Source organism: Bombus bifarius, unplaced genomic scaffold (genome assembly GCF_011952205.1).
Source record: "Bombus bifarius isolate JDL3187 unplaced genomic scaffold, Bbif_JDL3187 scf7180000009243, whole genome shotgun sequence".
Taxonomy (NCBI): domain Eukaryota; kingdom Metazoa; phylum Arthropoda; class Insecta; order Hymenoptera; family Apidae; genus Bombus; species Bombus bifarius.
In genome coordinates, this window is record NW_022884989.1 from 1,176,382 (window position 1) to 1,193,042 (window position 16,661).

The 16,661-nt window shown below is 39.5% G+C and overlaps 2 protein-coding genes across 2 annotated transcripts in view; one reads left to right on the forward strand and one right to left on the reverse strand.

Annotated features, from left to right (window-relative positions):
* LOC117214720 overlaps positions 1–16,661 on the reverse strand; it is a 28,200-nt gene that overhangs the window by 9,827 nt on the left and 1,712 nt on the right. The gene's annotated exons all lie outside the window — the stretch shown is intronic.
* The window catches only part of LOC117214721, a 35,368-nt gene continuing 20,131 nt past the window's right edge, over positions 1,425–16,661 (forward strand). Inside the window, exon 1 of the mRNA XM_033460995.1 lies at positions 1,425–1,495. The gene's annotated coding sequence lies outside the window, so the exon portion shown is untranslated. The remainder of the gene's footprint in view (positions 1,496–16,661) is intronic.

A 16,661-nucleotide genomic window follows, 5' to 3' on the forward strand; every position in this document is an offset into this window, starting at 1 on the left:
CATCGATTCTTTATTGTACGATCTCGTGGACTTTACTCCACCGATTCCTCTTCTGCTTTCTCGACAATAGCGCCTGAGACTAACGTTGGTTTGTTTAAGGTTTCGATGAGTTGTCAGTAGAAGATTTAAATGTACAAAAATATACAAAACGATCGCATGTATAACACAGTACGCGAACATGTTAAAAATATTCGAAGCAAAGTACTCGTTATAATATTTTTTAGAGGATTAAAGGAATTCTCAAGATAAATAATGCTGTAAGATACAAGGAAACTTTTTTTCTTTTTCGTAATCTTACAAATTCCTTGTAATTTGTCCAGGTGTACATTCCTGGACAAGAAGCTGTGTCCAAATAAAACAACAAGAATCGGTAATTAAACTGATCAAAGTAAACAGTTGATAGTAAAAAGGAACGAAAGAGGTCAATTTTACGAGCAATCAGAAGTTGGCTGCAAAGCACACAAAACACGAACAGAGACGTCCTCGAGACGTTCGCATGGAAGAACAAAGAAATAGCCGGACGAAGTGAAGTGGCACTCGTGCTCGACCAGCACAATTCGCTGGTTCGAAAGTTTTCCAAACAGCATGGCCGGTCATTGGCTACTCGTTTTGAGTCGCGATAACCGATCAAATACAGCCTCGGCTATCGCGACACCTAATTTTTCGTCGCCGCTTGAAAACCTCATTCAAGTTGCCTAATCCCCTCGACACGAAGTCGATTAATCACGAGGAAATCTGTTCTTGAAAGCTCTCTATAAGACTAAAAGATTTGTTATTATCGCGGCTTAATGAATAACGCCGGCGATAGTTGATTTACTGCATGTAAGATTCGGTTTGCTGAATTATCGTTCTTAAAGCGAATTAAAAAGGAGGTCGTTAATCAATGTTATCCTTTAATTCGAGTAAATTTGTAAACTATCGGTACATGGATCTATTCAGATTAGATAGATAAATAACGAGCTCGACACGTACCGACGATGTTGCTTTAATAGCGAACGCTTTATCCGGCTGATTTATAAAACGTTGGGTCGCGCGGCGATGCAATTTTATCGGCGAGTTATTTCACGCAAACGGTCGATTTCTCGGAAATCCAGGCCGTGCCTTAATACTTGGGTGGTTAATCGTGCGCGATGCAATAATTCTGGCCGTTACGTTCGTGTCATCCCATCTCCCTCGCGATGGAACACGCGTGAAACGCGGGGCGCGCGCGTAAAACGGAAAAATAAAGCAACGCGGAACGGACGTCGCGACGTGTCCGGCATGCAAATGCGATGTAATTCCACAGCGTCAATTAACATCGCGCGAGAAATGAATCGCAACGTACGGATACCACGAGAAAACGTGCCACGGCTCGAAGGAGCTCGCTTGGCAAACGACGAGTAATGTTACGACTACCCGTCCGACGATTTGCGGTTTCAGACGCAACGCGTACATAGTTGGATCTACGCGCGGCTTCTTGAATTAAGTTCTGATTGCTTGCTTTATGAATAAACAAGTAAATTTCTATTACGTAATCGTTGTTCGTGTTGCTAACTTGTTGATCCTCGTTTCTCAAGTAGTTTAATAATGTGTAAATTAATGTAGAAATTAAATGATAAGCGATAATCGGTGTGTAAATGAAAGCTTTTTCTTTGGTCTTGGGAATAACGAGAGCGTTAATTGATTTTACGTATTTATTCTCGCTGATCGTGAAATAAATATTTATGAAAGTTTGGAATCCGATCCATTTGCAATATGATAATTGCATAATTATAGCAATATGCTTTATATTCTTTTTTGCGTTGTTGTCTATGTTACAAATATGATTCGCAATCGGTAATTACAAATAACATTGATTTTTTCGTCTTCTGGAAAGTTACTTTGAAAAATAACTTTCTTGCAAATACGTTATTGATCTTCCAGACTTTAAATTTAGTTCCACGGTTAAACGACCCAGAGCCTCGGCAGTTTATTGCACCATTATCTCAATACCAATTTTATAGTCTGCCATTGTAGCTTGCCAGTAAATACATTCTAACATCTATATACTATTTCGTATCTCTTGCAAAATATACTCGTCGCTGAAACGTTAGTTTTCAACAGCTATGTAAGCATTTGTAATAACGTGGTCCTATTTGTATCTGAAATGTCTATAAGAAAGTAACACCGTCGACAAACGTCATCAGAAAATAATTTCCATCGGCCGTGCACATGTGGCCGAAATATTCTTAACAGCCTCTTCTCATCCTCTTCGGCTGCACTCCCGCTGCAGCCATGACGATATTTTTTCCCCGGTTAACTATACCCGCCGTCGTGGTGCATAACGATGGTTTATCATAAAAGCGAAGGAGTTATTTTCGAGGCTGACAAATGGGTTCAGTGTCCTCTCGTTGAATATTTTTCCCTGTCTCTCTTGAACGCCTCTGAAAGAAAAGAGGAGAAGTCTTTTTATCGAGCAGGCAAGTTATAAGGATATTGAGCGTGCGGCTCGTTAACGACGGAGTTTTGCCAGCCGCTTCCTTTTTCTCCGCCATCTCCATTCGCCATTCGCCCTCCGACCGACGGCTAAACAATCTGACGTGCTGACTCCCGTTGTATACGTTAACGGGAGTTTGTGAAACGTCGCTGTTTGAATCTCTTCCAAACAATCCTGCCTGATTCATTCGCCGTCGTTTCGGGAACCACTTTCTCGAAATTGTTTATAAAAAGTTTCTCCATTTCGTTGTTATATTTATATATTTCCTATTCTTCGCGATGATGCATCGTGGGTTAATCTATAGAAACATTTCGTGAAATTGAAAAATTTATCGCGAAATTTCGTTGCAAATATTTTATTGTATCGATAGAAAATTGTGGTTATAATACAGAGCTGTAAATAATTGTATTAAACAATTAAGAATATTTAAAAGAAGGAGATATAAAGGAGAGTTTATTTCAGCAAGTATGATTTTCGTTAATGTTAACAACAGATGTTCATTTAATTTCACTTCCCCCGCATCATTTCTTAAACTATCGGCCTCGGACAGGAAAGAGCAGAGAAATATTCTTAAAACGTTATCGATAGCTCGGAGACATCTAGTTCGCGATGCACCGCTAGACCAACAGAACAGACCTCCCATTTTGCCCCATGGTACGGTCTATACCTCTTACATACAAAATTTATGCGTGCCGCCTAATCGAGTGTAAATTGTAGAGTTTGCAATGTGCTAAGTTTCCCACGAAATCCAAGACCCGATAGTATTCTGTGCTTTCTAGACGAGGTGTATGCTTTACATAAATTAGCAGTACCTTCGATCGTATCGAGATTAGCTTATTTCTAGCAAAGCGAACGTAAATTCCAGTTTGTAATATAAAATTATTCTAATCGGATAGTCGCCTGTCGCTGTTTGCGATCGATTCCACTGATTTTTCCACGTGGAATACGCAATGTTGCAAAAGAAGCCGCAGGCTGCTGGTACGGATTTGCGGAGCTTCCAAACTACAAAATTACTTGATGACGAGTTACCGGTTCCCGGGGAAGTAATTACGCGCCTACGCGGTGCCAATAAGTGCCACGCTACCGCTCATCATTTTTCGCGATGCATCTCCATCATTTTGTATCTTACTTCTTGGCACAACGCCACAGTGGCGAATGTTCTTAATCGAAGCGTTGAAATTACAAGTTTTATTTTCATTCCGAATTTTTCGTTTTTTTATCGTATTCGCAAAGAATTAATATTCTATAGAGATATTATGTAAATTGAAAATTTGCCAATGATGCTACTAAACGGAAATATCAAAGAACTAAACATTACTATGCGAAATTTATAGCGAATAATTGAACATTCTGTCGAAAAAAAAAAGAAACACTGTAAATAACAGATGATATCGAAGTTTATAGTTACGAAGTTACGAAGGCGTAATAAAGTATGCCCCATATTCGATGTGTTAACATCTGTTTTTTTAATCGGATTCAGGGGAATTCATAAAACGATTCAGGGCCGATGCCAGATTTAAATAAACGAGTGGAAAATGTAAGCTCGATAGACACGAATAATCTATACAAATGCTCTTCAAAAGTTTACACCGACTTTTTGAACAAGTCATTTTCGTCTATGGCAGATTACGTAATGGATACATCGTGCTTTTAACTAATCGCCGGTGAAACCCGTGTACGTCGAGTGATGCAACGTTTTCTTACGTCGTGAATTATCGTCTTATGCTTTCGACGTACCACAATGATATATCGCTGAAACCGTCATACACACGTAGAATACGAGTAGCCTTACTCCGTGATATATTTTCTCCAACTTTTACAAGGCAGCCAATTTTTCACGACTATTCGACCGTTATCGAACGAAATGTAAATGTTTCTATCGTTCGTTAGTAGCGTGCGTTACGACACGTTCTAACAGCGCTTGCTTTCGATTTGTTACATTTTGCAAGAGTTAAGTTAACTAAAATTTCATCGCAACAATCGTAGTTCAGATGAACGGAACTGTAGCGCAGTGTAAAACGTATCTTTCTTCCATCATGTGCGATTCTTTCTGTGTAAGTAAAATAAGAGGCCACCGTTAGGCGATCGCGGCGCTATCAATTTCCGTGAACACGGCGGACGCAAATCGTCGGGCTCACCGCGGAATTATCATTTAATGGGGCCCCGCAATAACGCGAACCATTCGAGACGGAAAGAAAAGGAATCGCCATGAATTATTCAAGCAATCGCAGGAACGCGGAGCAATAGCGCGGTACCGTGCGATCGATACCGCATCGTTCGAACACTTGGCAACGATAAGTCCATTTATGCCGGCCATAAACCGACCCGTGGAATTTTCAAGAAGATCCTCGGGTGAGGCGACCTTACGGGGCCACGAATTCTTGCCGCGCCACCGAGCTGCCCAAGCCACTTCCTTTTTTTCTTTCTTTTTTTATCCGTAACACCATTTACGGTCGAATATAACCATCCGGTTCGACCACCCTAGGGGCCAAAGAACACGATCGTCTCTACCTGCTGCTCGCGCCTCCTCTACCTACAATTTCTGCCCGCGGCTGCGACCTCTTCACCCTGGACAACAACGCGCGGAAAAAGTCACTGCTAATGGATTTAAGCGGAGCGCCGACCATCACTCTTCCCGATCGGACCTATATCCTTTGGCTCCTTACACGGACTGCCTTCCCTATGATATCTTATTGATGAGTTTTCGACTTTTTGGCCGAGTATAAGCCTAAGAGTATATTAGAGGAGATTAGGGTTTTTTAAAGACCGAATTAGAGCCGATATCTTATATCGAATAAGGGTTCAACTCGTAAGAGCCAACGTTACATTGACGCAATCATCATCCGTAATTTTCTTAAATCAATTTTTAATCCCGGATTTTCTTTTCAACATTGTGGCTATGAGAAGGAATTCGAAAGATTCGTTTAATATATTTCTCCTCGCTACTTCTTCCAGTTAGATTCTACGATTTTATAAAACTTAGGGAAATTGGAGTACTCGTAATATCGCGATAAACTATTGCTTTGTCTTTAATGAATTAACCCATGTTTTAGTTTAATTTCGTCCTCGAATTTCTTTCTTTAATTTTGCTTTAGTTGTAATCGAGCAGAAGATGTTTGATCTTGCAAGGAAATACAATGCAATCTTTGCATTCAATTTACATGAGAAATTATGCATTCCAATAATAATTCTTTTATATCTTCCTCGTTGAATACGCAGTACAAATCGATTGAAAATAACGGAAAGAATGCGACAGAATTAAATATACATTTATGGTTTTATTTGGACATCGTTATGCACTTTGTACGGTACAGCAACTGCTTCGAGTACGCAGTGCAAGCCTAAGGGTGGTTTCTTCAAATATTTGCCAAATATCCTATGGATATTTACGAGGTTACGCAGTTACGAGTTTGCGAGGTTACGAAGTTACTGAATTTGCAGCTTTGAATCATAGTTGAAAATTTATAATATCTTTTAAGAATATTTATTTATACCTCGAAATAGCGTTACGTTGCGTAATACTATCCGTATAGTGTAGCTAATACGATATAAGTTAGGCAATTTCAAAAGAAAGTATTTATCAGGAACTAATTCAATCTTTAAATTATCGCTTTATTCTCTATTTATACGAGTAATACCTGTTACGTGCAGCAACATGATTTCTCTAGAGTTAGAAGTTTGTACCTCTCGCTGGGTAATTATTGTAAAAACTTTCCAGAAGCATTAGCATAACATTGCAAGATCTATTTATGCTTATTTAGCGAGTATTCTTATTAGAAGGTGTAGTTGAAAACTGTGTTCAAACACATGCGAGATCTTTACAACATGAAAATATCTCATTTCCTTTCATTTCCGCGTTTTATTCTTCACAGTAAAATATTAAAATGAAATATCATAATACTTTTTGTCATTAGGATAAATTCATGTAAATTGAAAAAAACATTTTGTCGTGATATTTCCTTTCGAGATATTCCATTTTCGCGTAGAACGATTGTTCGTCGTGGTTTCTGTAAATTGAAGTAATCGACGTGCTAAAATTGAAGCGGAAATACCGACGATTTTGCGTCCATCATTCCGTGAACGTCGATTGTTCTTCATTTTCCTCTAATGCATTTCGCACCGTAATACAGCATGCACCTTGCTCGTATCCTCTCTTATGTGCCAGCTGTCGTTGATCTCCGGTAGATCTTACGATCACCAAAGAAATCGATGCGAAATGCCAACACGCTCGCGAAATTGTACGTTCGCGATTGCCCTTTGATCGGCGAACGTGCACCGTTCACGACGCAACGTATCCTTTACCGACTCTTCCAACCACCGATTACTATTTTATCGTGTCAATTTTAAGGCTTGCGAGCTCATTATAGCTTGTGGAGGTATTCAGACGTTGAATCCTAATCTCAATGATTGTGCAAACATTTCTTCGTAATTTTGTTGACTCGCATAACAACGATATGTTACTTCGTAATTTGATTCTTTCAAAGATGCTTTTATCTACAATATTTTTGTATAATCGTGTGTATCTCAATTATAGTTGGAATATCCGGCATTTATATTAAGATTTTAGAATCAGGTTAGCGCACGTGAAACTTGAAAAGGATATTGGAAAATTTCTTGAAATAAAACTTTAATCACGCGATATTATACGGCATTGAACTATCCATATGAGTCAGTTGAATGATTCAAGCATTGTTAAACAATCGTAGTAACATGAAAATCTGGTCAGAACCCCATCGTAGGTCGTGCGGGTTGAATGGCCGGCGCTGTTATGTTTATCTCTGTACAGTACGCGCTAACAGAAACGAAAAGAAAGTAAAAGGAGGTCCCGACAGAACGTACGTGTAAAAGACGTGCTCTATTTGCGTCCGTGGAATGTCATTTCGCGTTCGTTGTTCCTTCTTTCTACTTGTTTTGCGGCGAGTCGCGACACGAAACCCTCCCTGAAGGCATTTAACAGTCTTGCGATGTTCCATTAAGAGAAATGACTGAATCATTTGCGAATTCTTTCGAAGAAAGGCCAAGGGACATCTTTGACATCTCTTGAACACATGAAATTACATGTAAAACCAACATCGTTAAATCCTGATACCTTATTGGGTATTTTGTTCTGGGCAAAAGGGAGTCTTAAGAAATATCACAAGATTTCAATGAACGTGTACTACTTTGCATAGTACTTTTGTAGCAGATTAATGCTTAATAGCTACTCTAAAGTATCTAGATAATTTGTTCCTCCAACATGTTGACATCTCAAAATTCTATTAGGATAATATTTTAATATCCTGACATTGTAATATTACGAATACCTCGATCCATCGATATTTCAAGTCTCTAATGTTCTAATAATAATAGTCGTTCCAACGTTCTTACATTCTAAAACTCTAATGGTCTGATGGCTCAACAATTTTCAACAAGTTCCAAGACGTTCTAACACATCAATTAACACACTAAATGCGATGTCTAATACTCGAAAGCTCTAATTACTATCGTAATATTTCACTTACTGTCACGTGGACGTCGTAAAAAACGTATTCACCCGTAAAGTTATGAATAACGATAGTTTCACTCCATCGGGACAAAATACGATACGATGAAATATGGAGCACGAAATCGATAAGAACAATGTACTCTGCTTACTTTGACCTTGATTTGAATTCCCTCTCAAATGGGCCGTGCTAAAAGAAGACGTTGTTGCTCTCGGGCAGAATGCCACGCGGCTCCACGACTTCCTCGAGATTGGAAGTTGAATCGGCGGAGGACGGCGGTATTTGACATTTCGCTGGGCTCGCTAACCGTCAAGTAAGAAAGAAAATACCTCCGGGACGTTTCATTTTTAAACTTGAAGCAACGGTTTTCACGCACGTTCGCGTCTTGGTATTTTTTCGTGAACCAATATCAGCCAGACCTAGGCGGTAATTGAATATGAATTATGTGCGAAGCATGGCCACGTGCAAGTGTTTTAGCTCCTACGTATAACACGAATTCCTTTTCTATCGAATTTGCTATTCTAAATTAAAGGTTTTGCATATTTGACTATAGCTAACGTGCAATTTATATGCAAAATTTTACGTAAGATATGCATGCGCAGAGTAGTGTACGAAAAGATTCGAAGAATTTAAGGGTGTGTAGCGTTTATTAAAGCGCAGTGGCGAGCATGTAAGCGGCCACGTGCTTGCTCGTGAATCAATCGATTTTATTTTTCTCCTGTAATAATTGCAAATTAAGCCAAGTTGAACTTGGTATAAGCGCTTTATTATAATATTTATTTAATTAACGTTAACAAGGAGTACGAAGAACAAGTTGAAACTAGAATCTACACACTGTATGAGATAAGTCTTCAGCTAAAATTCTCGATCGGGAGATCACTCGATTCGAAGCTTCCGTCTCGAACGGCGACGAGAATCGCATTGGAACCAAGCTGGATACAATTGCGCTGTAAATCCCATACGGTTGTGTTTAGCAAACATCGAAACGTAAGGATGAAAAACAGCCGAGGAAAGGAAGCGAACGCAATCCGATACTATCACCTCGTGAATCGCCGGCTCGTAGAATTTATTTCGCTGTATGGCGCCGTAAAACGAGTGAAAATGGTGGCGAAATTCAGTAGATAAAGGAGTATTATCGCCTCACCGCTATTTATTCTCTCCGATCATTTCCTGGCAAACGATCGTATTCAATAACTATTGCGCTTTAAGGAAGGTACTACGTGACTTTGATATACAGAGTACTTACGGTATGTTTCACGATTATTTAGTTTTAATGTAAGCGCGTTGACATTTTCCCAGTTAACGTTCTTTACCACAACGAAGATATGTTCCTTAGGATTCCAGTAATTTACAAATTTCGAACGAATAACCTGCGTTACTTTCATCTGTTCGAATCTCGCTCTTCTTGTTTGCTCGTGTTGCTAGTATACATCGAGAAACGACTCGGATTCCCGTTTGAAACGATGGTAAAGCCAGGCTGTATAGTCCCATTTGGCGATTTGCCGAGCACATTTGTTAACTGGACTAACCGGCTTTACTGTTTCGGAGTGTTCCGAATATTTGGTAATTAATCGGCTCTATACTTAACCAGATTGTGAATTGGCGCGTGCCAGGGAAACCGGAGCGGTGGTAAAAGTTAATGAAACGTCAGGCGAAAAATAAATTCGTGACGTGTCTGCGATGCGACGAGTTTTTCTTTTTACGCGTTGAAATGCACAAGAAACGCGTTTCAGTGGAGGATGTACCGGGATAAAAATTGCCAGCGAAACATCATTACATGGTGCTGAAACTTCGATTAAATGTCGGCGTACAAAATTACGAACAGCTTGCCAGATACATACGTATATGTATCAAAGTGAATAGCCACTCTATTTGGCTCACACATTTGTTTGTTTAGCTGCGGTTCAATAACCATGCCAACTATTAATCTCTTCGTTAGAAAAGTATCTACGACGGGAATGTGGCAGCGCCGATTGCGGTGTAACGATTATGAAATTGCAAAAGGCGCGGGTATACGCGACGAATGCAAGCAGTCAGGCATTAACGTTGTATCCTGGTGTTAGGTGTGTTTTTTCGTTTAAGCCCATTTGTAGCATATTACTTCTGAAGCGCGATTACAATGTTTATAGAGCTAGATATGGTTCTGAGTTTAGTATCACCATGGTATATATACTACTATGGCGTTTCTAACGTCCCTCTTAGTTTTGAGTCAATGTAATAACTTGCTAATTAATAGTTATCTTTCAAGCTGTTTTTACTAGTGTCTTTCCTATCTCGTAGTTTATGATTTATTCTTTCGGTAAATCAGAATTGAAGTAGTCTTTTCTACATTGTATTTGAATTATGCAACGCCACTTTAAGATTAGAACACCTGATCCTGCGATGCAAGAAATTCTCCTTATAGACAACGTTGCTATATGAAACCCGCTATAAAGGACAATTCAAAAGATCATAAATCGATATAAGAACAGCTAAATTATCTAAAACGTTCTAAATTGTCTATAATCGTAATTATCTACTCTCCTGGGTTGCTAATAACCCATGAAAGCGATCGATGCGACTATAAATAATGGAAGAAAAAAGATATTTTTATTATATTAATAGAAATTTTTATATAATTTACTAGCAATCTATAATTGCAACAATTATTTTCCGTAATTTTAGAAAATTTTCTCTATCGTCGTTTCAAATATTATTTTCAAATAATTTCTGGTATCAACTTTTTTGCTTTGACATATGATAACACACCGTGAAGCCGTATTATCGTGTCTGCAGGAATGATAGTGACTCGACAGCATATAAAGCTGCGGAAGATTCTTTTTAAAGCGTGTCCAGTGTTTTTTCTCGTCACGGTGTACAGTATCGGAAAATGGTAATTGCGTTGCAGAAGAACGGTCTCGATTCGAGCGACAAAACGAATGTGCCTGTCGTTTGACAACAACGTGAACGTAACAGTTGCGTCTATTTCCATGCGGACACCGTCCATTTGTCAATCGAACGATCTGTTAAACCTTAGACCAACGACAACGCAACAGACGATGGATAATAAACAATGTAAACGACTACGCACCAAGCGTTCCAAGATGTGACATGGCAGGATTATTATCTGGGATATACTTGGAACTGTTCGTATATTCGTTATTCGTGCTTCTTCTTATCGACGTCCATCGATCACACGTGTAAAATGACCAAAGGGACGAACGATAGTTTTATAAAAGATTAGTAGACCCATTTGAGGAGGATGTTCTGACTCATATCGTTCGCCTGTTTAAACTGCTCCAACGTCCAATCAATTATTCAACAGGGCAATGCACTTTTGAAAAGAAAATTCGATTTCGAATAACCAATTAACCACGGTACTTGCTGCATTCGTTTTCTTATCGATCAATATTTTATTGGGCGCGCTATCTGCAGCTTATTAGTTTATACGCTCTTTTCTAAATTTATATCTATGTAATCAGCGTAATTTACTTAATTTAAAGCGACTACAAAGAGGAAGAAAAGACAAGGAGACGTTTAAACGATTAGAGTCGACGAGATACTTGGTTGTTCGTTAACATATGGCAAAGGTGCTAATCTTTTTTCTATATCCTTCATCCCGTGATTTCCATTGCCATCGAAGCGTCACCGAGCCAATCAAAAACAGTAGCTGCACAAGTCGATGAAAACAGTAGCTGAAACACGTCGAAGCCCCGCGCGCGCCTATCGACTCGAGTTTGTCGCCAGATCAATGTAACCGACCTCGAATTCCGCTTCTGTATTCTTGATCAGGCTACCGTCGCCGTCTAGATCGCATTTTAAGTGTCATTATTGCCGCGATGGCGATAAAAAATTTCGGACGATGACGACCGATCGATCGTTCGAGACGCGTTATTCGTTGTTCGTGTTGACGAGACGACTTTTCATCGGCCTCGTGCGACAGGTTTGCGAGTGTTTCACTACTCTGTCCGGCCTTGTATCTGGGTAATTCGATCGGCGCATAGAATGAAAGAAAAGAACGGGCGAGCAGTAGGCACGAGCTAAATTATCGCATTCGGGTTAAATAGTAACGAGCGATCTCGTCGATGCGTCGCGCCGTTTCTTTCAGTTTGCGTGCAAGAAGAGTTTTGTTTCGCACGGACAGAAGTGGCTGCGTTCACGTGCAACCAAATGTATGGCGAACACGCCCGCGGCCCATCGCCTCAGTCATTGAAACGATGAGAGATCATCCGGGTTGTGTTGCGAAATTATACTCCGAGAGGCGGTAGCGATTCGCGAGCATACGTTCAAGTATAACATTTCTTGGAGACAAACGTGTTACGAGATTGTAACATCGTCATCGCGATACTTTTATCAGAGAGAGTTTAAATCAATTGCATAAAATCAGTCTTAATAATTAGTAAGTTTGTCCCTCAAAAGTAGAATGCATTCTCACGTTGCCTTTATCTTTTACTTCCAGATCGTGACCTTTAATGATAGTAAGCGTTGGAGCTTCATAAATGTGGTATATATAACACGGTGAAATTAAACCGCTCGTTGTTATAAATAATTTTAATCGATATAAGTCACGGTAATTTATAGTTCGAGTATAGAACATAGGAAGTAGGTTTCTGAACTTCTATAAAGCTATAAAGCTTTCTTGTATTTCTTCTCTTGTAATATTTCTCTGTACATGTAAGGTAGCGAGTCTTTTATTAAGCGCAATAACGTACTTGGCATTGTAAGACTCATATGTTGCACCCCTTTTAAAAACCTGTAGTTTTCAGAATATCGCCGTTCATTTATTTAATAGGCCACAGCACGTACACAATTTTCTTTACTTAATCCTTATGAAAACTGTTTGCGATTACGTATTGCCTAATATGGTTAATTCCCATCAAACACTTTCAAGAATCAACTGCACCTTAAGTGGCAATTTGAATATATCGTCTCTCCAGAAGAGAGCCGACTTCGTTACAGCACGTTCCGACCATAAAATCTCACCTTTTTCATTCGATCTTACAAATCAATATTTCGAAAATATTATCAATTATTCATCGAGAAACTTTTCTATGAATATTTTATCCGATCACTTTATGTAATCAAATATTTAGCAATACCATTTTCCCTTTAAATTACCACATCAATATTTAGCAAATACCGTAAAATCTATGTTTGCCAAAAGGGCCTTTTAGCTATACCTAAAACTTTCTATCGATCAAATATTCAGTACACCAAAGGATCGAATGAACTGCTTTCCTCTTACGAAACGTTGCGCCAGCATTGCAAGTACTACACTTTCCTCTTTAAGCTCTCAAATCAATATTCAGTAAATATCGTAAATTTTACTTGCACCTGACAGATACACAGAACTTTCCTCTGTACCTTAACCCTTAGAGGCTGTCATAGGTGAAATTTCATCCTATGCATATTTTAACATAGTGTAACACGTGCCTAGCATAACGTAACGAGTACCTTATTCCATCAACATTCTAACGCAATGAATACTTCGTTTCATCGATATTTCAACGTCCTGATATTTCGAATCTCCAATTTTTAAAAGCTTGAACAAATCACCTTGCCACACCCGCAACAAAAATCCATCCATGTCGTTTTGATCGCTAATTCGGTCGACGAAGTTGCACCAGTTCCCCGTAAACCGAGGCGTACGCTAAACCACTTTCGCGCTGACCTCAAAAAGAACCATCGAGATCGTGACCAGTAAATCACCCGCTGCAACGCGTGCATTTCCCCATTAACCACCTTTTAATTTACTAAAAACTCGACGTTGTAGTTCCATTGACGCAACGCTAATGATGTTAATGGCCGGGCTATCGACATTCAGGGCAAAATCTTTCTTCTATTTCTGTGCAAAACATAGACTCGCGAGTAGCGACCCGTTGCGGTCGATTATCATCAACGAGATAGAGGTCTCACGTTCGCCATCGTCGATGGTCGTTTCCCACCGGCGAGTATCGTCGCGAACCGCGGGTCTGTATCGTCGCCGTTATGCACGAGCAATCGCGCCACTTAATTGGCGTCCCTCGGTTTCGCTCGAAGCGGCGCGAAAGCAATATTATCATGCGGAAACCTTTAAGGCCGGCCAAAGGGGAACCGCCGTCGTCGCGCACCAACAATCCTAATAATTGCACGTGACAGAGGAACGCGTTACGCGCGAGATAATTAATCGGCCGATTAATTAAACGTCCCGCCCAATGAGATTACCGATCCTTTTAACGGGCGATTCAAATCTTTGCGGCTGATTTTGTGATTGCCAAGGAAAGCGAAAATATAGAAATGTACACGAACGTATGTGTAACATGTAATAACTGTTGAAACTTTCACTTCCAAGTGTTGGAATAAATTTTGCGCTTTTAGTTTTATAGTTTACGCGGTTAGTTCGAATTCAGATACTCTGTGAGAACAATTTTATTTTTGGGGACATAGTTATCGACAGTCGAGTCATCTTATTTGTCTCCAACGTTCTGTTAATACGTTATATCAGCCTGTTATACTAGTTTCCCATGTAAAGTTATCTCCACGCATTCGTATGACTGCATACTTATATCCTTCTGTCATGTACGAAAAATATTTGCCCTATTTTCTGCTCTATCGAATATTCATAGTTTACCTCGAAGAAACTTTTTCAACCGACTGTTATACAATTGCGAGTGGGTTTCACGGGCGCGGGATAATATTTTGTCATATTTATTTTTCAGTGACAGTGATAAGGTAACTTGGACTTTTTCTCGAAAATAACACGGTTCTTTGTATATTGAATATTTTAGAACGACTCCGAGTATTTTATTCGTGTGTAGCGTACGCTGGCGAAATTATTTATTTGCCAGGAGCTATAGCAATATTTTCAGCAAGGAAACGAATGTTATCCCGTTGCTCCCACCAAACAGATAAGCACAGTAAAAAATCGCCCACTCTCGCGTGAGAGCGTTCAAAACCGTGTAACCTTCAACCGTAGAAATAATCTCCTGGGTGAATCATGGTGGAGATATTTAAGGTGGAAACTGTAGATAAAACACCTGGCATTTAACTTTGCAACAGTTGCAACTTTGTCAAAGTAATCCTTGCTGCCTCTTCCTCGCCAAACAAATTTTAATACTTTTCAGCCACTATAAATTGATAAAATACATATGTATAGGTACCGCATAAGATAAACCAGTAGGATATTTAGGTCGAGATAAGCGTTTTGTCTCCTAACGTCTCTTTTCGACGAATCTAAAATACACGATATTTTCTCATTCTTTCGTTGTTATTTCAATGACCGATAACGACACACGATAAGCGACAAAGTTTATTATTCTAAGGTTGAAGCTTAGCCGACTCGAATAACTCTAGCTTACCACGTTGTATCTATCGCCTCTCTACCATCTTCAATTCTCAACACCAAATTAACCGAACACAAAATTACACGGTTCGAAATAAAAAAAAGGCAAATGATTGATTGAATTCGCAAACGATTAAAAATCGAAATGAAAGTCCGGACCAGAACAGTCGTGCGTTAAAACTCTGAGAAAGATTATGGACTGGCACCATAAATTATCGTTCTGCGAAGTAATTCCATGACGCGCGCGGCTAACCGCGCTCGTCGACTCATTTAAACGCGTGAGTTGCGCTTTGTCCGGTAGATCGTAAAGTTTTCCGCTCGAATTTAGCTTCGATTCTCTTCGTTGGCTCGGCTTGCGACGCAAGACACCTACGTTCGCAGGCTCGAGGGTGGCGATATACCGCGAAACGTTCCGTTTTATGCCGAAAAGGTGGGTGAAGTCGGCCTCTGCAAGCAGGAAGTGGGTGGTTCGACCGAGAAAATTGATCTCCTTCGATCGGTCGACGTTACTGGGAAATTTAGCGCACAGTTTACGCGTAACTTTAGTTTCGTCCGACACAATGGACTATGCCAGACATTTTATTGCGCAATTCGATGAAATGTGCTTCCCGTCCTGTTTGGTATTCGCTGTCCGAAGAACGGCTCGCGTACGGCCTATGTTGACTTCGATTTACGTCCGTATTCGTCAAGTTAATCCTGTTTTAGCACGGAAACAGAAGGAAATGCAGAAAAATACTTGTTTCACCGCATGGAGAAACGGTAAATCGCGAATACATGTTTACCTTAGTTGCGCAAGGACAGAGCGGTTTTCTAATTTGTATGGGTATAAATGAAACGTAATTTACTCTTAATGCGAATGCAACGCATCTCGATAAATTGATCAACTGGATGACGAAGAGATATAGAGTAGCAAAGGCACTTGTGATTGTACAGATGTTCTCGCAGATACATTCGAATGCTCGATTTGTAATTTTCAATTTTTAATTTGCTTTATTGAGTAGGCGAATGAAAAATGATCGTTCGATGCGTTATCGGTGTATAGATTGGATGCGAGATTCTTTTGATCTTATAAATCACTGGAACATCGTTACGTTACGACGTAAAGAAACGATATCTCGAATGAACCGTTTGTTATTAGCGTCGATGGATTGAATAACGGTGCAAAATAATTAAACTCCAATCGTAAATCTCTTGCAGTGATATTTGCGTTCGCTGTTTTAATCGTGTATCAATGTATAAAAAAAACTCCTACAGCTGGTTTGCATGAAAAAGATATTTATACTTTAGATATGACTCGAAGAAGTGACTCTTTATGTTTGTACCTATGATACGATAATAAAGCAGATTTAAGATTTATAGTAAATAAAAAACAATTTATTCGAACGATGTATCCTTTAAAAAGAATTTGGATTTGATATACAGA